Source organism: Akebia trifoliata, chromosome 12, assembly GCF_017979445.1.
Source record: "Akebia trifoliata isolate Shusen 1 chromosome 12, ASM1797944v1, whole genome shotgun sequence".
NCBI classification, from domain to species: domain Eukaryota; kingdom Viridiplantae; phylum Streptophyta; class Magnoliopsida; order Ranunculales; family Lardizabalaceae; genus Akebia; species Akebia trifoliata.
Window position 1 is genome coordinate 16,104,131 of NC_141386.1, and position 21,921 is coordinate 16,126,051.

Below are 21,921 nucleotides of genomic sequence, written 5' to 3' on the forward strand. Positions count from 1 at the left end.
ATACCCACTCATACTACTCCCAATGTTAAGACTAACCCTTTGCCTACTTTTCAAAATCAGCCCCCTCCTACTCTGAACCTAATATCCATATCCAAACCCGAATCAATTGACCCAATTTCCTTCATTCTCCCAATTGGTCTTAACAGTGCATTCGCTCCATGTCAGAATGAGCTCGACTACCCTAAGACAATGACAGAACTGAAGAACAGAGAAATCATTGAAGCAACGGGTTGTCTCGCATATGACAGGCTTGAATCAGAATATGAAGAGATAGTAAAAATAGGCAAGTTCAAGTCATCTATCGAAGATAATTGAAGTGGCATAGACTTTAGAATTGTGTCCCTCCATTCAGAATGATGTCGTATTTTAAGTCTTATTAGTTTTTTTTTTTTAGTTTCAATTGCGTCAGTCTTTGAATTTAGTTAGTCATCTTTATTTTTGGGTTTTAGTAAGGTTTGTCAGTCTATGTTCTTTTCAATTCCAGTAAAATAAAGAAGCTTTTGATTATCATGTGTGCAATAATGATGTGAATATAAAATATAACATGAGAAATGACTTAAAGCTCACTAACCAAATTTGATAAATATTAGAATTAAAGAGTACATTCAAGAAGTGCAAATTGGTAATACGTTATCCTCAGGAGAATATGAGATAATAGTAAACTTACTTGAGAAATTCAACAATGTTCTTGCATGGTCTCATAAGGATATATGGATGAATTACACAAAAACATAGATCAAGTCAAAAGTGATTTCAAAGTCAAAGATTATCGATAAAAAATGATATAGTTGAAAGCATTGACAAAGACGCTAAGACTTACAAGTAGATCTACCATGTTTCTCACTCAAAAGAGGAGAGTTTCATTCATAAAAGAATAAAAGATTTTTTTGAAGTTTTAGAAGAGTTGAATAGTCAGAAAACTCGATCATATTTAATTTTACAAAAGAAGACTGAAGAATATTCATTCTCAAAAAAAAAATCTTACTTAACAGAGAAATCCAGATATCGAATTCCTGAAACTTTGACTAAGTTAAGCAGCATTCACCAAAGGAGGCCTTCTTTGGTCGAACCATTTTCCAATCTTACCAAAAAAAATATAACCTTCTTTAGCCTCTCGCAACCTCTAAAAAAATCAATAACCTATTTTTTCTAAACCACACCGACCAACCTTGGGAGGTAGTTGAAGTATGAACTACATTTTGACTTGATCACAAAAGAAAAAGAAATATTTGGGGTACGTAGGCAACCTGAGAAGTTACTTCAGGCCCGGTCATACAAAAAAAATTATTCTCTTAAGAAAAGTGTTATGCAAAAGGAAAATCCCCTATTGAAAGGTTCAAAAGAAAAGAATGTCAAAATAGGGGCATTAGAGAAAAAATCAAAAGAATTGATAAAAAGAAAAGAATGCCAAACTAGGGGCATTTAGAAAAAATCAAAATAATTGACAGAAAAGAGAGAATATCCAATTAGGGGCATTTTGAGAAGTTGAGCCTTATATCTTTTCTTTCTTAATCATATCCTAAGCCCACCTATTAAGTCCTCCTGAATACTAATTGACTCGATTAAGGTTCAGGGAACCAAGAAGTTGTCGAGTTGGTTATTCAAGATCATCAAGAAAAAAAGAGAAGCCCGCTAAGTCGAAAATTCGAAAAGGCGATTTAGGCAAAATTTAGGGCATAACCATAAAAAAGAAAGCCTGCTAGGTTGAAAATCTGAAAAGGTGACCTAGGCAAAAATCAAGATATCATCAGAAAAAGAAAAACAAAGCCTGCTAGATTGAAAACCTGAATAGACTATCTAGGCAAAAATTAGGGCATCATCAAACGGGAGGGAAGGTCCCATCAAGAAGAAAAATTCAGAATGAAACTTGTGCAGAAACTAGAAAATGCAGAACCATTCAAGCCACAATATTCGTTTTTCAGCCAAGAGCTCACATCCGTCGAAGACAATGCAGAACTCGAAAAAAATCAAAAGTGATCTTGAATATTGTAAGATCTTCAAAAATATGTTTACTTGTTCAAATGTCCACTAATGGAAGATGTAGAATTATCAACCACTTTGAAGAGAAAGATCTTTTATTCTAATATTTATCAAGATTTTTTAAGTCCAGCTCAAGCATTTTTCAAAAGAAATTCGAAAGAAAATGATCAATCCCTTATTGCACATATGATAACCTTAAGAGTCTTAAATTTAAGGGAATGTCAGTTCTTCTATCTGTCATACATCAAAGTCCATATTTTTTAAGTGTAATTCATTCCATCAGTCTCGTAGTCAAGTTCCAGTTAAAGTCAACCTAGAAACTAGGGTCATTTTTTGAAAGTCATTTAATTCTAAAGTTTTGTTCTTAATCACATGATAAAAAGGAAAATCTTATTTAAAAGTCCGATGAAGTCCAATGACAATTATGAATCCAGATGCATGATACGCCAATAAAGGCCCGATCTTTCAAATTTTGAGCTCGATTTTGAATCATAGAATGAATTAATAGGATTGTTTAAGTTCCTATAAATCTAAGCTCAAGAAACGTGACTTAGTAAGTTCAGTCCGAGAAACGAGACTCCAATTTTTTGAATCATGGAATGAGTAGGTTTTTTGAAGTGCCTACAAACCTAAGTTCGAGTCCGAGAAACTAGACTCCAACTTTTTGAATCAAAGAATGAGTGGGCTTTTTGAAGTGCCTATAAACCTAAGTTCAAGTCCGAGAAACGAGACTCCAACTTTTTGAATCATAGAATGAATAGGCTTTTTGAAGTGCCTACAAACTTAAGTTCGAGTCCGAGAAATGAGACTCCAAGTTTTTGAATCATAGAATGAATAGGCTTTCTGAAGTGCTTATAAACCTAAGTTTGAGTCCGAGAAACGAGACTATAACTTTTTGAATCATATAATGAGTAGGCTTTTTGAAGTGCCTATAAACCTAAGTTCGAGTCCGAGAAACGAGACTCCAACTTTTTGAATCATAGAATGAATAGATTTTTTAAAGTGCCTACAAACCTAAGTGCGAGTTCGAGAAACGAGACTCCAACTTTTTTAATCGTAAAATGAATAAGTTTTTTGAAGTGCCTATAAACCTTAGTTCGAGTCCGAGAAACGAGACTCCAATTTTAATAGGATTGTTTAAGTTCTTGTAAACCTTAGTCAAAGTCCGAGAAACGAGACTCCAGATTTGTTTGAATCATATTGAATTAATAGAATGGTTTAAGTTCTTTAGCCCGAGAATCGTGGCCACAATAGGTTCGAGTCCGATAAACGAGACTCATACTTTTTCAAACTCTAAAAAGAATTTCAAATAGGATTTAACGAAGTTCCTACATTGTTATGACTCAAATTACCTCATTGTTTAACCTTGCCATGATTGCTTTTGTTGCATAAGCACATTTCAATTTTGAATTATTATTGCCAGTTGTAGACACCCCATTTTTGCATCCGCCTGATTAATCAACTCGTCAACCCGATCGCAAGGATTCCCAATGATGGATGTGTATTCCGTTACTTTATTTTGTTACCAGATGTGTTTCAGAAATCCGGATGAGGTATCTCGAACTGACAAAACCTTAGAAATCACGCTACGCTAGGAAAACACGACCCCAGAAACATAGAAATCATCATCTTGCAGACCAAAAAGAAGCTTCACGATAAAAATCACTAAAAATTACCAAATTACCAAAATACCCCTAACCTCAAAACAACCTTAGAGCCTACGTTACGCTTAGGAAAACCCATTCGAACACATAAAATGACAAATCGGAACCAAATAAATCATTTCACCAATTTTAACAGAATTTGATAAAATTACGAAAATGCCCCTCATAAAGTTCACAACCATTTCACACAAAAAATTTCATAAATAACAAAAACTAATATTTCCATTGAATTCCTTACGAAAAATCGATTCTAAAACATCCTAGAACATTAAAAACCGACTTAAAATGTGAAAAGTCCTCTCTGGGGGCAAAACGGTAATTTCACAATTTTCATGATAAAAAATTTCGAAATTAATAAATAAAACATTAAATTATTAAATTTAAACATTAATGAAATTAATTTAAAATTTTGAATCTAAAAAATCGATCAATCGGACTTTCGGGTAAAATTGTTGAGGGTTCGTGGGATATTTCTTTAAGGACCCCTCCATTTGGGGGTCCAAAGAATTAAAGATATTTTAGAGGGGGGTTCTCCCAAAATTAAAAGTAAATCAAGCAAGACTGAAGTCAAGGTATTAAAGTCAATCAAGTAAGACTGAAGTCAAAATTAAAGTCAATTAAGCAAGACTGAAGTCAAAATATTAAAAGTCAATCAATTAAGACTAAAGTCAAAACATTAAAAGTCAATCAAATAAGACCAAAAGTCATAATAGAATTATAATTGATTAATAACTCTATCTAATAGAGTTCTAACTTAAAAATAATTCTACCTAAAACAATTCTAATTAAAACATAATTCTACCTAAAACAAGTCAAACTAAAACACAACTCTAAATTAAAAGATCTCTGATTAAACACTAACTCTATCCAAATCAACCCCTAAAAACATCTATAAATAGAGGTGCTCACACCCTATTTTCGTATAAAATCATAAACCCTAAGAGAAGTAGGTCTAGAAGCTCCCCTAACCCCCCATAAACCCTAGTTTTGGAGTCCCAACTCCTTAACTAACATCCATCCTTCAATTTTAGTCTAGAAAACACCCAAAAGCCTTCTAAAAACACCCCCAAATCCGCAACGAACTTGAAGAGTTCAGATTCAAAAACAAGGAGATACCTTACCTCGGAGATCCGAAGTCAAATCCGGAAACAGAACGAAGCAAGGGAGCACGGTACAAGGAGCTCTTTTTGTCAGATCTGAGGGAACCAAGTCCTTGCCATCGGAAAGGTAAATTTTTATTTTTATTTATTTTCTATCTAGGTTTTAGCAATGTAATTTACTTGGGACTTTAGTAGAGACCGGCTTTGGCCGGGCGGGGTTGGTGCCTAACACCTTCTAACCCCGTAACTTGATTCCCGAATTCAAATTTTTTATGGTAGATTAGTTCTTTTTATCCATGTTAGAGTCAGTATGGTTCCTAGACCACAATAACTAGGTGGCGACTCCCAAACCTCAAGGGTCAAAAGCGGATCCGCGTACCCCGCGGATCGAGGGCGCTTTCACCAGTGAGAGAAGATCTCTAGGACTTGACACGTTTTTACTCAGTTTCACACATACACACACTCACACTTGCACTTTAGTTAAGGAGAATTCTTTAAAATTCAAGGATCTGATACTGTCAGTGAGAGTTCTCACTCAATGACTTGACAACCTTTTAGTTCGGGGAGAGTTTTACGCTTAAGGATCCTAACACCCTGACGAATTGCTAAATCAGGCTGCAAAATGAACTGTCATTAGCTTTGGCATTCGGATATCGCACTATCTATCAAAATAGATTTGCTATTTAGTTTGCTTCAACCCTCTGCCAAAGAGGGGCATTTGTAGACACCCCATTTTTGCACTCGCCTGATTAATCAACTCGTCAACCTGATCGCAACGATTCCCAATGATGGATGTTTATTCCAATGCTTTATTTTGTTATCAGATATGTTTCAAAAATTCGGATGAGGTATCTCGAACTGACAAAACCTTAGAAACCCCGTTACGCTAGGAAAATATGACCCCAAAAGCTTAGAATTTATCAATTTTTAGACAAAAAGAAGTTTCACGATAAAAATCACTAAAAATGATCAAATTACCAAAATACCCCTAATTTTAAAATATCCCTAGAACCTACATTATGTTTAGGAAAACACCTTCAAACACATAAAATAATAAATCAAAACTAAATAAATCATTTCGCCAATTTTCACAAAATTTGATAAAATTATGAAAATACCCCTCATGAAGTTCACGACCATTTCACACAAAAAATTTCATAAATAATACAAACCAATATTTCCATTGAATTCCTTACGAAAAATTGATTCCAAAACATCTTAAAACATAAAAAATCGACTTAAAACGTGAAAAGTCCTCTCCGAGGGTAAAATGGTAATTTTACAATTTTTATAATTAAAAATTTTGAAATTAATAAATAAAATATTAAATAATTAAAGTGAAACATTTATAAAATTAATTTAAAAATTTTAATTAAAAAAATCGATCAATCAGGCTCTCAGGCAAAATTGTTGAAGGTTGCCAAGATATTTGTTCAAGGACCCCTCTATTTGGGGGTCCAAATAATTAATGATATAATAGAGGGGGGTTCTCCAAAAAATTAAAGTCAATCAAGAAAGACTAAAGTCAATCAAGTAAGACTAAAGTCAAAATTAAAGTCAATTAAGTAAGACTAAAGTCAAGATATTAAAGTTAATCAATTAAGACTAAAGTCAAAATTTTAAAGTCAATCAAATAAGATCAAAAGTCAAAACTCTAATAGAGTTCTAATTAAATAATAACTCTACTTAATAGAATTCTAAGTAAAATATAACTTTTTCCAAAACAATTCTAATTAAAATATAACTCTACCTAAAACAATTCTACTTAAAATATAACTCTAACTAAAAGAATTATAATTAAACACTAATTCTATCTAAACAAACCCTTAAAAAAATCTATAAATAAGGGTTCTCACACCCTATTTTCGTATCAAATAATAAACCCTAGAAAAAGTAGGTAAAAAAGCTTTCCCAACCTTTCCAAAATCCTAATTTTGAAGTCCTAACTCCTTACCTAACATCCATACCTCAACTTTAGCTCAAAAAACACCCCAAACCCCTTCCAAAACACCTTTAAATCCATAAGAAAAATCAGAAAACTCACAGATCTAAGAAGAAAATACCTCAACTTGGAGATTAGAAATCAAATCCGGTGACGGGCGAATAGCAAGAAAATACATAAGTAGATACTCTTTGCTAATGCTGAAGGAATCGTTGTAATCAGTAAGGTAACTTTCGTTTATATTTTTTTTATTATAATTATTTGTTATTTTTGGTCTATTTTGCAATGTAATCGATTTTTGGGAAAAAGCAGAGACCGGTACTTGCCGGGCGGGGTTAGTGCCTAACACCTTCCAACCTCGTAACGTGATCCCCGGACCCGTATTTTCTTTCGTAGATTAGTTTATTTGCCTTTTAGAGTCAAAGTTCGGTTCCTAGACCATAATAACTAGGTGGCGACTCCCAAACCTCAAAGGTAAAAAGCGGATCCGCGCACCCCGCGGATCGAGGGCGCTTTCAGTTATCCATTCTTCAAACCTCACTGCATATCGAAATACACACGTCTTAAGTTGGTGATTGGGTTGGATGTGTTAGTTCCCGTACCCTAAATAAGCGATCTCAATTCATGAAACTACTAAGTATCCAAGTTTAAACTTTTATTGGTAAAGGAGGTTTGTGTAATGAGCTATGCAAGCGTGTAAGTGCACAAGTGCATTTTAAAAACAAGTATCAACCCATTTACAAGCATTCAACTTACAAAAGATAAACAAAATATTACAATCACTCTCAAAGAATAAGAACAAGATACCCAAAACAAACACAAACAATTAAAGAAGTTAGTAAACACCTATTGAAATTTTTTGTGAAACTTTATAAAAATGGCCAAATAAACATGGTTTGAACCTGAAAGGTCTCCCAAGTGGAGTCGCCAAGTTCTAGACATGAGAATATTCATTTTCAAACCTCAATGCTACGTGGTTTGGAGTCACCACCAATTCTTTTTTAGAAATGGGTGTGAATGGGCACTCGAATCAATTTTTTGAAAATCATTTTTTCATCTTATTTTAGTGATTCTCATTCATGGAAAATGTATAGTCTACCTAAGATCTAGGTAAGGGGATTCAGTTAGAGAATGGGAAAGGTGTTAAGCATCCTATTTTTTCCACCTAAGGTGACTACCTTTAGATTTGGCCATTTTTGAAAAGATTAATATAATAAGAAAAATGCATGAGATGCATGAAGTGGGTGTGTGCACATGGTGTATATGTACCTCTATGAAAGATGATTTAATGTTAGTGTTGACATGAGGAATATCCTATGGAAGAGGATCCTATGAAATCAACACTTTTTTGCATGAGTTAAAATATTGGTTTAGGATTTTAGAAAAGTTCCATGAATGCCCTTAAATCCATAACTTTAATGCATGCATACTTAACTAGAAACTTAGTGTTTTAGCCCTATCAAGAGAGTTACACAATTCTTCATCATTGCTAAGCATGTGTGGTGTGTGTGCATAATGTACATTATGATGTATGAGATCAGATGGATTTAAAAAAAGACTTCAACCTCCATCTTTTCAATCAAACCGCCTCAAGCATTCCATCTCCAAGGTTGAGGTTTAATCTACTCAGGATGAAGGAGGGTTCTCCATTACATCCTAAGGCTTCTAAAAAAAGAAAAGAGAAAGATAGAAGAAGAAGATGCAAAAGTTAAAATAAAATAATATAAAACCTAATCTACACCCACCTTATCCCTTTGGAAGTTTTGAATGAACTTGAGCTTCTAGAGAAGAACTTGAAGGTTGAATGATTTAGTTTAGGGTAGAAGATGGGAGTTGTTGAGTAGAAGATTGGGAGATGAGAGAATGAGTGTAGATTTTTGTAGAGTTTTAGGTTGAAAGATGGGGGCTTGAAAGCATTAATTATTCATAGAAAATTAAGATATTTATAGAGTTTTTGAAGAACTTTTAGGGATAAAGTGGTCCAATCCTAAAAATAAAGAGAATGTACATGAGGTTTAGGTTATTTCTTTTTGGATTCTTCATTTGTATGAGGGTAAAGATGACATTTGTGAAGAAATCCTAAAAATATTCTTTGATCCTTGGTTTTTTGGTAAATAAAGGTGAGAGAACAAAAAGTACTTTTGGGAGGATAAATAAGGGGGTGACCTGTATAAAAGTGGAGTGGTAGGTGAAAATTAGACCTTGGTTCATTTGTAAATAACTCATAAAACAAGGGTAAAAAGTATATTTTTGAAATGGACCAATAGGAAAACAAAAGTATTTTTGGGAGGGTGAGTAAGGGAGTGACATGTATAAATGTGAAGTGATAGGTGAAAGTAGATCTTAGTTCATTTGTAAATAACTCATAAAGCAAGGGGTGGATGTGTATTTTTATAATATACTAATGGGAGAGCTCTATGTATGTACTTGAAGATTCCCATCTTTTGAGGGTATAATTGAAAACTTTCTCAACTTTATGAATTATTACCAAAGACCCAATAATGCTTTTAGGTATGACCAACCTTTTTGGGAAGGGCATTCTTGAATTTTCACAAGGGGGAGTTGACTATCCAATTAGATAATGCATTGGGTATTGGGGGCTTATGAGAGATCAACATGTGTCATCTTTTGAGGAGGTGTGAGAGAATGGGCTTAGAATGGACTTGCTATTGGGCTTAGGGGATGGACTTGAGCTATGGATTATGGGTATTATGGCTATGGACTTAGTTTATGGATAATAGGTTTAGAGATGGACTTGGTTTATGGATATGGATCTTGGTTGGTGTGGGTTAGATCGGTTAATGGTGAACGAGATCATGATGGAGAACGGATCGATCAGATTGGATCATAGAAGTAGTATGGAATTAAATTGGGTTAGGGACAAGGTTGAGCATGCAAAATTATGTGACATGATGCATGTATGCATGTATGCATGAAAATGATGCGGGTCCGTTAAAAAACTTGAGTTCTAAATCGGAATCAATTTGAGGAAATTTGGATTTTCCTAACGGGTTCGTGAAAATTGGGATGTCTACAGATAGTCTTTGATCGAGTCAAGTTTGACCGAAAAATTGCTAGTGGAGTCACCACTGAAATCACCTCGACCCATAGTCCATTAAATAGTTCAAAGGGGTCAGATTGGTAAATGGGGATATTTTGAAAAATGGGAGTCACCACCTAGTTTAGGTGTATGAATTAAAAATAACTCCAAATGGACATAGATTGATCCACAAATCAGAGAGATGGTGTCTTTTGCACTTGCCTGATTAATCAACTCGTCAACCTGATCGCAACGGTCCCAATGATGGATGCTTATTCCAATGCTTTATTTTGTTACCAGATATATTTTAGAAATCTGGATGAGGTATCTCGAACTGACAAAACTATAGAAACTACGCTATTGAAATCGCTTCGACCCCCGGCTGTCCGCTAAATAGCGGATTAGGAGTCCGATCTACGTATCTCGGGGATTTTTAAAAGAATAGGGAGTCACCACCTAGTTTAGGTCTAGGAATCAAAATTAACTTCAAATGGATATGGGTCGGTCCGTGGATTAAAAAGATGGGTAAGGGGTCAGGTTACGAATTTCGGAAGGTGTTAGGCATCGAACCCGTCTGATCAAGATGATCAGTCTCTAGTACGATCCAAAAAATATCCTATGGTCAACATTCAAAGATTAAAAGTCAAATTAGGATCCAATCATCATCAAATTGCATCGGATTTACTAAACAAATCCTACGGTTAAAATAATTACATGATTTAATGAGGCATACATGGCACCAAAAATTAATGGATCAATTCAATTATATTTTGAACAATATGAAATCGATTTTCAATGCCGTGTATTAGTGAATTGGCTCATTGATGATATTTTATCAAAGAGATTCGATTTTTGAACCGTTACTTGCATTAAATTAGTGAGTTTTTGAATCCATAAATTTTAAATCTTGATTTTTGAAATGTCACGTGTATTAAAATTAATGAGTTAAATCACATGCTCGATTTTATAGGAAATCTCAATTTGAAATATCCAATGCATACAAAAAATCAATGAATCGTCATACGTCCATTTCGTGGGAAAATTCAGCTTTAGATTTCAATGTACACAAACTCAGTGATTCAACTCGATAATTTTGATTGAAGAAAAATTTTTAATTGTCACGTGCATCGAAATTAGTGAGTTAACTCACACATTTATTGATCAAAATAATTCGATTTTTAAATTATCACGTGCATAAAATCAGTGGGTTAACTCATAAATTATTAATCAAAGAAATACGATTTTTGAGTTGCCACATGTCCTAAAATTAGTGGGTTAACTCACAAATTTTGAGTTGTCACGTATCCTAAAATCAGTGGGTAAACTCACTAATTTTGAGTTGTCACGTGTCCTAAAATCAATGGGTTAACACACAAATTTTGAGTTGCCATGTGTCCTAAAATCAGTGGGTTAACTCATAAAGTTTGAGTTGCCACGTATCCTAATAATCAGTGGGTTAACTCACGAATTTTAAGTTGCCACATGTCCTAAAATCAGTGGGTTAACACACGAATTTTGAGTTGCCACGTGTCCTAAAATCAGTGGGTTAACTCACAAAGTTTGAGTTGCCACGTGTCCTAAAATCAGTGAATTAACTCATGAATTTTAAGTTGCCACGTGTCCTAAAATCAGTGGGTTAACACACAAATTTTGAGTTACCACGTGTCCTAAAATCAGTGGGTTAACTCACAAAGTTTGAGTTGTCACGTGTTTTAAAATCAGTGGGTTAACTCACAAATTTTGAGTTGCCACATGTCCTAAAATCAGTGGGTTAACACACAAAGTTTGAGTTGTCCCGTGTCCTAAAGTCAGTGGGCCAACTCATTGTTCAATTTCATGGGAAATTTCGATTTCCAATGCACATGAAAATCAGCGAGTTGACTCATTGATTTTCCTTGAAAAAATCGATTTCTTAATTTGTCATGTATTCAAAAATTCATGAGTGGATCAATTCCAATATTAATGAGTTAACCCAATTTGATATTAGTGAATTGAAAAAATTGATTTTTTTATTTTTCATGTATTCAAAAATTCATGAGTTGATCAATTCCAATATTTGCGAATTGACTAAAAAAATCGATGAATCTACTTGATAATATGAACACCCAATGAGCCGATCCACTAACTTGATACATGCGAGTTAATTCAATCAATCTAAAAATGGACAAATCGCTCCATTAATATTTCGGAAACTTAAAAGTTGCCATTAATGCCACATATACCCCAAAAATCCATGAATTAATTTGGAGGCATTTAAATAATGAAATCGAGAATAAATAAATGAAATGAAAAATAATAAAATAAATAAAAATAAATAAAAATAAAATAGAAATAAAAAAATAAATCACCTATTGATCGGAGAACAATGAATCAATTCCTTCAGGCGGGATTCGAAGACTCATGAACACTCGTTGCTATAGAGATCGGAGAGTCGAGTGTAGAGAAAGATGTGTTCTTGCCAACAATAGAGAATACTTAACTGGGCAAAACGCGAAAGAGAGTTGGGATTTCGATGATGAGGGCTGTGTTGTAGGTTCAATGATGGAAGAAGAGAAAATATATATATATTTGAAGGGCAAATGTATGCCAATTGAGGGAGATAATGGTGTTATTTTGGACCAAGATTGGGGCTGCTAATGGAGGATGGTTGGGGCCGTTAATGGAGACTGTAATGGTGTTGAAACTAAAGGTAAATGGGGCTGCTAATGGCGGTGATAATGATGCTAAAAATAATGGTAAATGGGGCTGCTAATGGAGGTGTTGATGATGTTGAAAAATAATGGTAAATGGGGCTGCTAATGGAGGTGTTGATGATGGTAAATGGGACTGCTAATGGAGGTGTTGATGATGCTGAAAATAATGGTAAATGGAATGGTAAATGGGGCTGCTAATGGAGGTGTTGATGATGCTGAGAATAATGGTAAATGGAATGGTAAATGGGGCTGCTAATGGAGGTGTTAATGATGGTAAATGGGACTGCTAATGGAGGTGTTAATGATGTTGAGAATAATGGTAAATGGGATTGCTAAAAAAAGTGATGAATGGGATGGTGAAGGGCTGTAAAAAACGTGGTGGAAGGGGTGAAAGGAGAGTTGTAAATTAATGGAAAAGATGGACTGTGTATGTGTGCTTTAATGGAGTTGGGGGCAGCAAGCTGTGTTGTTTGGAAAGTTGCATAGAGAGATCTGAGGATGATTGGAAGAAGATGGAAAGTTGTAGAATTTTTAATGGGGGAGGAAGAAGATGGAAAGTTGCAGGTTTTTTTGTTATGGAGGGTAGTTAAAAAATGTCAGCTAGAGTCCCCTTCAATGGTCCCTTGCCTTTTCCTTTTATATTGGTTCTCCCCAAAAATCATGAGAGAGGGAAAGAGGGAGAGATGAGAGAGTGAGAGGAGAACATGGGTACTTATGAGGAGGAGTTAGAGACGTTGGAGAAGAAGATGGGGGAGTTGGAGAGTGCCCACGTTTTATTCTCTCTATTTTTTTTTTTTAAATTTTTAATTTTTAATTTTTTTTATTTATTTTGGAGAAGGAGAGGTGGTGATCCTATCCTGCTCGTACTACGGTAATTTCTCGCTAATGAGTTGTGATTGGTTGAATTTTATTATTATTATTATTTTTAGTTGAATTTTGGATTCATTGACATTTTGATTTAATTTTTATGTTTTAAATTAAATTTGAATTTGTGTTTGGTTTTAAATTTTGGATTAAAATTGTTAGATTAAAATTTAATTTGAATTTTGATTGTAATATTGGTTATTGGCGATTTGATTTTGTTTTGATTGGTTGATCGTTCGATTTTAATTTTATTTTTACATTTTAATTGGTTGAGTGATTTTTAATTTGATTTTTAATTGTTTAATTTGAATTTAAGTTTTAATTTAAATTTTAAACGGGTTGATTAATTTGCATTTTAATTTGAAATTTAAATTGATTTTAATTTTTAATTGGTTGTTGATTGGATTTCGATTGGTTAAGTTTTGAGTTTTAATTTGATTTTAGATTGGGTTCGATTTTAAATTTTAAATTTATTGATAGAATTTGAGTTTAATTTTGATGGTTGATTAGTTGAAATTTTTATTTTGGTTGATCGAATTATTATTATTATTATTTTTAATTTGAAAAATATTTTTGATTGGATTTAATTGATCGATTTTAATTTTAATTGTTTGATTTTAATTTGAATTGTTTGGATTTTTTAATTTGAATTGTTTAATTTTTAATTTAAATTTAAATTTTAGTTTAGATTGGATTTCGATTTCCATTGTCCTAGGGATCAGGATCTCTAAATTGTAGATTTGGATATTGAGGGGTATTTTGGTCTTTTGGCGATTTTTACAGATTTTTCTCGAACTTCTTTTTTTTCATCGATTTGGTTCTCGTTAGACTCGAAATCACATTCTGAGTGCAATAGAGGTACTTTCGAGATTTTCGGAGGTCCGAGGTATATGAGGGGTATTTTCGTCATTTTGATGAATTTTTTACAAATTTTTATAAATTTCTTTGTTTTCATCCATTTGGGTCCCGTTAGACTCGAAATCACATTCTGAGTGCAATGGAGGTACTTTCGAGACTTTTCAGACATCCAAAATTTATGAAGGGTATTTTCGTCATTTTTGTAATTTTTACAGCTTTTTAGGGATTTCAACGTGAGATTTCTTTCAGTCACTGTGTGAGTATTTCTAAGTTTTAAAGTTATATTTTTCTAGCGTAGCGAGGTCTCTAAGTTATCGAATTGTGTAACGAACCTATGCGTACGTGCTTACTAAGTCAAGTGTAAGATGTAGCGATCCTAAGCGAGCGTAAACTTTTATGTCGAGTTGTGACGAGTAGGGGGATGAAAAGAAACTAGAAACAGAAGGAATCAAGCAGTACTCACAAGTCTTCGAGTTCTTTTATATTCATCATTAGGAATCCATCAAAATCGGGTGACGAATTGTTGAATTAGGCAGATGAAAAAATGGGGTGTCTACAGATGCCCCTCTTTGGTAGAGGGTGGAAGCAAACTAGATGCCCAATCTATTGTAGTAGATAGTGCGACATCCGAATGCCAAAGTTAGTGACAGTTCATTTTGCAGCCTAATTCGACAATTTGTCAAAGTATCCAGATCCTTGAGGGTAACCTCTCATTGGAAAAATGTCTGATCCTTGAATTTTGAAAAATTCTCCTTGACTAATGCGAATGCAATACGAGTGGACGGGTGTGACATTGTGTAGTGATGAACATAAAAATTCATGCAACATATTTTTTTTATTTAGAAAATCAGATAAAACTGAGTAAAATCTGAGCTGGTCTGAGTAAAATCCAAGAAATCCCTCGGTGGTGTCTGAGCAAAATTCGAGAAAGAATCTCAGTGGGTCTGAGCAAAATCTGAACAGGTCTGAGTAAAATCCAAGAAAACCCTCGGTGGTGTCTGAGCAAAATCTAAGAAAGAATCTTGGCGGGTCTGAGCAAAATCTGAGTAGGTCTGAGTAAAATCCTAGAAAACCCTCAACGGTGTCTGAGCAAATTCGAGAAAGAATCTCGACGGGTCTGAGCAAAATCTGAGCAGGCTTGAGTAAAATCTGAGAAAACCCTCGACGGTTTCTGAGCAAAATCTAAGTAGGTCTGAGTAAAATACTGAAGTAAAAATCTCACTCCACTGGAATCATTTTTTTTTTCAGATGGTCAAGTCAACTTTGAACCTCAGGGGTTTTCAAAAAATGCTATCAAAAGGGTAAACTTTAATTTCAGATTTTCCTTATCCTTTGGGGCTGGATTTGATCAGGCTTAAGAACAAAAATGCCCCTAGTTTGATAGGACATTACACTAGGGATAATTGAACATATTTTGAAATGACATGCCCCTAATGTAGGGGGAAAATAAATATGCTTCCAAACTAAAGGAGAAGTGCCCCTCAATATGAAAATTAGAAGTCTTAGATTACCACAAGTGCAGTAAGGATTCATTTTTAATTTCGACTTTATTGAAGATCATAAGTCAGGCTCATCTGTTGGAAACAAATATTCAATTTTGAGATTCATCTTGGAGATCACGTTCTTTCCCCTTTGGCTCGCTTAGGAAAGTAAACTTTTCCAGATCAGTCGTAGACGAGATACATGTGACTTCTAAGTTTTTTGCCTGACTTAAACTGGGTATTGAAGCTTGGACATTCAGATTTCTGATGCTTTGACTCGGCTCGTCTTTGGAGATTCTCAGCTCGACGAAGATTTTTTTTTATTGCTCTATCTTTTGCCTAGATTGCCTGTTCAGGTTTTCAATCTAGCGAGCATGCTCTAATTTTTACCTAATTGTGCCTTTTCAGGTTTTCGATCTAGCGAGCTTATAATTTTCTTTTTCTTTGCTCTGATTGTTGCCAAGGCCATCCTTTCAGATTTTCAACCTTGCGAGCTTGCCTTAATTTTTGCCTAAGCTGCCCTTTCAGATTTTCAACCTAACAGGCTGTCTTTTTTTTTTTTGGACTTCTGGAGTTACTGTCTGATCACGCTTACTATTTTTCTCGACCTTTTCGTGCGGTACTTAGGAGGACTTGCATAGGTGGGCTTAGGAGTAGGCTAAGAAAGAAAGGAGACTTGAAGCCCAAGAACCCGAATGCCCCTTGTGTGGTATTCCTTCAAAATAGTTTTCTTTTCCTTCCCCATTTTGACAAGTTTTTCTTTGCGGGAAACATATATATATTTTTTTTGAACTGGTCGTGCCTGAAGTAACTTCTCAGGTTACCTACGTACCCCAAAATTTTGGGATCAGACCAAAACGTAGTTTGAACATTTCCCTCTCCTGGGTTAATTGATCGGGCTAAGAAAGAAAAATGTTTTTTCTATTTTATTTTTTTAAAATGGCTACAAGAGACTGAGAATGAGATATTTAACTGGGTGACAGGAAAATTGGTTCGACCAAAGATGGCCTCCTCAAATGTAATACCGCTTGATCTGGTCAAGGTTTGTCTGTTCTAGTAATTCGATGCCATCGTGATCTTGGAGTTTGATAGCTTTCCCAGGCAGTACCTCTTTGACAATAAAAGGACCTCCCCAATTGGACTTGAATTTGCCTCTAGGATCGAAGATGGGTGCTCAATTTTCTTTAAGTACGAGGTCTCCAGCTTGTAAGTCGCGAACTTTAACCCTTTTATCAAATGCCTGAGCGACTCTTCTCTGATAGGCTTGCACATGGTACAATACTTTAAGTCATTTTTCATCGATTAAGTTCAACTTTTCGTACCGGTGACGAATCCAATTTGCTTCTGATAACTGACTTTCCATTAGAATTTTTAGGGATGGGATTTTCATTTCAGCTAGCAAGACAGCTTCCATTCCGTACACTAGTGAATAAGGGGTGGCTCCCGTGGAAGATCGTATCAAGGTACGGTATGCCTAGAGCGCAAATGGTAATTTTTCAGACCAATCCCTATGCGATTGACACATCTTCCTGATGATTGTCTTGAGATTCTTATTGGCTGCTTCAACTGCTCCGTTAGTCTGGGGACGGTAAGGTGATGATTTGTGATGCCGGATCTTGAACTTTGAACATAAAGAGACAACTTCAGATTTGAAATGTGACCCGTTATCAGAGATCAGTTCAGAAGGTACCCCATATCGACTGATAATATGTGTTTGGACGAACTTGGCAACTTTGGATGCAGTGAGAACAACATATGAAGTGGTCTCTACCCATTTTTAAAAATAATGGATGGCCACGAGAATGTATTCATGTCCATTCGATGCTTTAGGTGTGATTTTGTCAATTATGTCGATACCCCAAACAGAAAATGACCACGGTGAAGTCAAACCAACTAACTGAAAAGGAGGTACATGTATGAGATTAGCATGTACTTGGCATTTATGGCAGGTCTGGACCAGGTGACGACAGTTTGTTTCCATTGTTGGCCAATAATATCTCTGTCTCATGATTCGTTTGGCTAACATCTTCCCACTCATATGCGGTCCACAGTCTCCGAAATGCAACTCTTCCATTAACCGTTCAGCTTGATTTTCGTCAACACATGACAAATGAATTCCATCATAAGACCTCTTATATAAGTTTCCTACGCACAGGATGAACTGGGATGCGAATCTCTGTAGGGTTTGTCGTTCTTTCCTTGACGCTTCAACTAGAAACTCTTATTTTTCCAATACTTTCTGGATGTCAGTGTACCATGGTTTTCCGTCAGGGAGTCGAATAGCGATGTCGACCTGATGGCAATATGCAGGTTTTTCTTTGATTTCAACTGTGATAGGCCTTAGTTCCATGCCTGAAGACAAATGGATCATCGAAGAAAGAGTAGCCAGAGCGTCAACGAATCTGTTCTTTTCCCTTGACAGATGTTGGAACAAGATGGCTTTGAACTTCTTTACTAAATTTAGCAGATACTTGTGATAGGGTTTCAGTTTCACATCCTTAGTTTTTCATTCTACCAATGACTGATGTATAACCAAGGCTGAATCTCCAAATACTTCAATTTCTGTGATACCCAGATTCAAAGCAGCCTCGAGCCCGGCGATGCACGCTTCTTATTCAGATGTATTATTAATATTGGAAAAAGCTAACTTAATAGCAATCGGAATGTGACATCCTTAAGGAGAGAACAAGACAGCCCCTATTCCATACCCGTTTTGATTCACTGCTCCATCAAAGTATAACCGCCATACTCTATCTCGCGATTCTTCTTCAAGGTTCAGGATATTTTCATCTGGGAATTGATCGGTAGGTCTTGTTCCTTCTACCACTGGATTATCAGCCAAGTATTCTACTACCGCTTTTCCCTTGATAGACTTCTGCGTAACATGCGTAATATCGAATTCTGATAACAACAATAACCAACGTGCAGTTCTACTTGTCAATGTCGGCTTCTCGAAGAGATATTTTAAAGGGTCCATCCGAGATAACAGAATAACTGAATGAGAGAGCATGTAGTGCCGAAGCCTTTGAGTAGCCCATGCTAATGTCAGGCAAGTCTTTTCGAGAGCTGAATACTTTCTTTCATACTCTAACATCTTCTTGCTGATATAGTAGATGGCCCTCTCTTTGTGATTGTCTTTGTCGTACTGTGCTAGCATGCATCCCATAACTTCTTCTGTGACTAACAAGTAAAGGAGAAGAGGTTCACCTGGGGTAGGCAGAATCAAAATGGGCAGATTTGAGAGGTACTCCTTAACTTGGTCGAAGGCTTTTTTCCATTGCTCATTCCATACTGTCGACTCGTTCTTCTTGAGAAGCTTGAAATATAGGTTCGCACATATTGGTGAGTTGAGCGATAAATCTGCTGACATACTGAATTCTACCTAAGAACCCCCGAATCTATTTTTCAGTCTTAGGAAGTGTCATTTCTTGTATAGCTTTGATTTTTCCAAGGTCTACTTCGATCCCCCTTTGACTGACTACGAATCCAAGTAATTTTCCAGAAGTCACTCCGAATACGTATTTTTAAGGGTTAAGGCGTAACTGGTATTTTTGGATCCTTGTAAGAAACTTCTCTAATGTAGCGACGTGTCCCGATCATTCTTTAGATTTCACTATCATGTCATCCACGTAGACCTCGACCTCCTTATGTATCATGTCGTGCAATAAGGTCGTAGCTGCTCTCTGATAGGTAGTCCCAACGTTCTTCAAACCAAAAGGCATGACTTTATAGCAAAATGTTCCTCATTGTGTGATGAATGACGTCTTTTGCATGTCGTGAGAGTCCATCTTTATTTGGTTGTACCTCGAAAACCCATCCATAAATGAAAGCATGGCGTGCTCTACTGTATTATCGACCTATACATCTATGTAAGGCAACGGAAAGCTATCCTTTGGACTGGCTTTATTTAAATCTCTGAAGTCCACGCACATTCTCACTTTCCCATCTTTTTTAGGAACTGGAACTACATTAGCGATCCATTCTGGGTACTCTGCCATTTCCAAGAATCCAGCATTGATCTGCTTAGTGACCTCTTCTTTAATCTTCAAAATCCATTTTAGCTTCATACGTCTGAGTTTCTGCTTTACTGGCCGAGCATCGGGATGCAATGGAATCCAATGTTGAACAATATCCGTACTTACTCCTGACATGTCCTCATACAACCATGGAAATACGTCCTTGAACTTGCTAAGCAAATCCATTATCCCTTCGCGTTCCTCGGGAGATAAGGTGACACTCCAATTTGAATCTCTTGAGGATTATCTTTAGTCCCGAGATTGACTAGTTCTGTTTCTTCCATTATAGGTTGAGCTCGACTTTCATCTTCTTGTTCAAGTAGTTTAATTAATTCGATAGGAGTTTCTTCATCAGAAGACTCGTCCTTCGAAGTTAGATTATCAGTTAAATCATTATTGCACTCGGGGTAATAAAAATTTCTTCTATTTCATTAAAAATAGATGGGGTGACAGGACTTACTACGGACTCAACAGACTCAACATGACTAGACTCGACATACAACAAAGGACTCAATACATGGTAATTGGAAAGAGACCCGACTGCGGGTTTGATTATAGACTGTGGGTTATGAGCACCACTCTTGACTAACAAGACTGACACGTTTCTTTCTTCGAGAAACATCTGAGTAATATTGAGTGAATCCACAGTTGTCTACCAATCATCTGCTCCTTCGAATTCTTCAGATGCTCTATCTTCTTCCTTGTTAGGCCAACCCATCCCAAAGAAAATCTCAAATCCCGGCTGGCGGGGGTACCTATGAGGTGATTGATGAAAGGTTATGGAAAACCACAATAAGGAAAATCTTCCCCTGCTTTCACAAAATGCCCATTCAGGGTTTTGCGATAAGCTTCATGTTGATTAGGTCGATGACATGTCCTTGCCTCCTCGCGTTCGCCTTATCTTTTCTTATCTTCCAATATTGGGCCCAGTTTTCCTTTGTAGGTTCGTACCCCAATCCGAATGTCCCAACTACTTCTTGAATGGCTAGTGCAACTTTGATCCCTTGTTGTCTACGACCCAAGCCCATGTCTGGGAAAAATCTCATGCTTTTGAACATGTTGGCCACGCTACAACTGAACGTATTATCGATGGGTACCAGTTCTTTCGCAGAATCGTCCCATTGAACAACATGAATATTTTCAAATTCAAACCCGCTGAGTTGTATTTCTTTTTGTTCAGGTTGAATTTCAGATAACGATTTATCCTTGATTTCTATATTGTTCACAATCTCCATAATTTTGGCATCCCCATGAAGTGTGATTACCGAACCGTCCTTGATGAATTTAATCTTCTGATGCAAAGTAGAAGGTACGGCCTTGATCTGATGCAGCCACGGCATCCCTAGTAATAGATTGAAGGATGACTGAATATCCAAGATTTGGAATTCCACTGGGAAGTCTACTATACTCGTGGATATTTGTAGCTGCAAAGTCCCTAGTACATCCCTTTTTGTATTATCGTAAGCTCTAACGCCTTGGCTAGTTGGTTTGAAGTCTTCTATCTTGAACCCGAGGCAAGTTGCGGTTTTCAACAGACAGACATTTAGTGCCCTTCCATTATCTACCAAGACTAGAGGGACTCTCATTCCATTGTAGTCAATTGTAATATGTAACGGCTTTGTGTGGCTCAGCCCTTCTTTTGGGAAATCTGAATCTGAGAAGGACTGACTATTTTTAGCATGGGTTGCCCCTACTATACTAGGCTAATTGATCCGGAGATGTGTTGAGGGAAACTTGGGCAGCGCTTAATACTTTGAGAACAACTTCCCTATGAGCTGTGGAGGCCATGAGTATCCCCAAACTGTAATGTTGGTGCTTACCTTTTTTAGTTCTTTGATCACAAGATCATCCTCTTCAAAGGTTTCTTGGATGGGGTCTACTTTTTCCTTCCTTGCCAGGGCTGCTGGATTGTCAACACTGAGTTCTGGTGGCTTAAAGACTTTCTTCCTCCTCGTGTCATGTGCTTGACTTCATCACAAAATAGTGGAAATGGCTAGTCTTCTTCGGCTAATAGGTAAGGATCTTCATCTATTACAGAGAATGGGCTTTTTGAGATCATTTGTGCCAAGAGGTGGCTGGTATATAATACTATCGTAGCGAGATGGGGATAGACAGTATGATTCATCTTCAGTTAGATCAAGTGACTCATGGCTTGTGATATAGACCTCATCATTGAAAGCTATTTCAACAAAAGGATAACTGGGTGGTTTGGTGTAGATTGGGTGGATGAGAGAGACTGGGTCGAATGATAGTTGGGTGTTTGAAACCATATTCAGTGTTGGC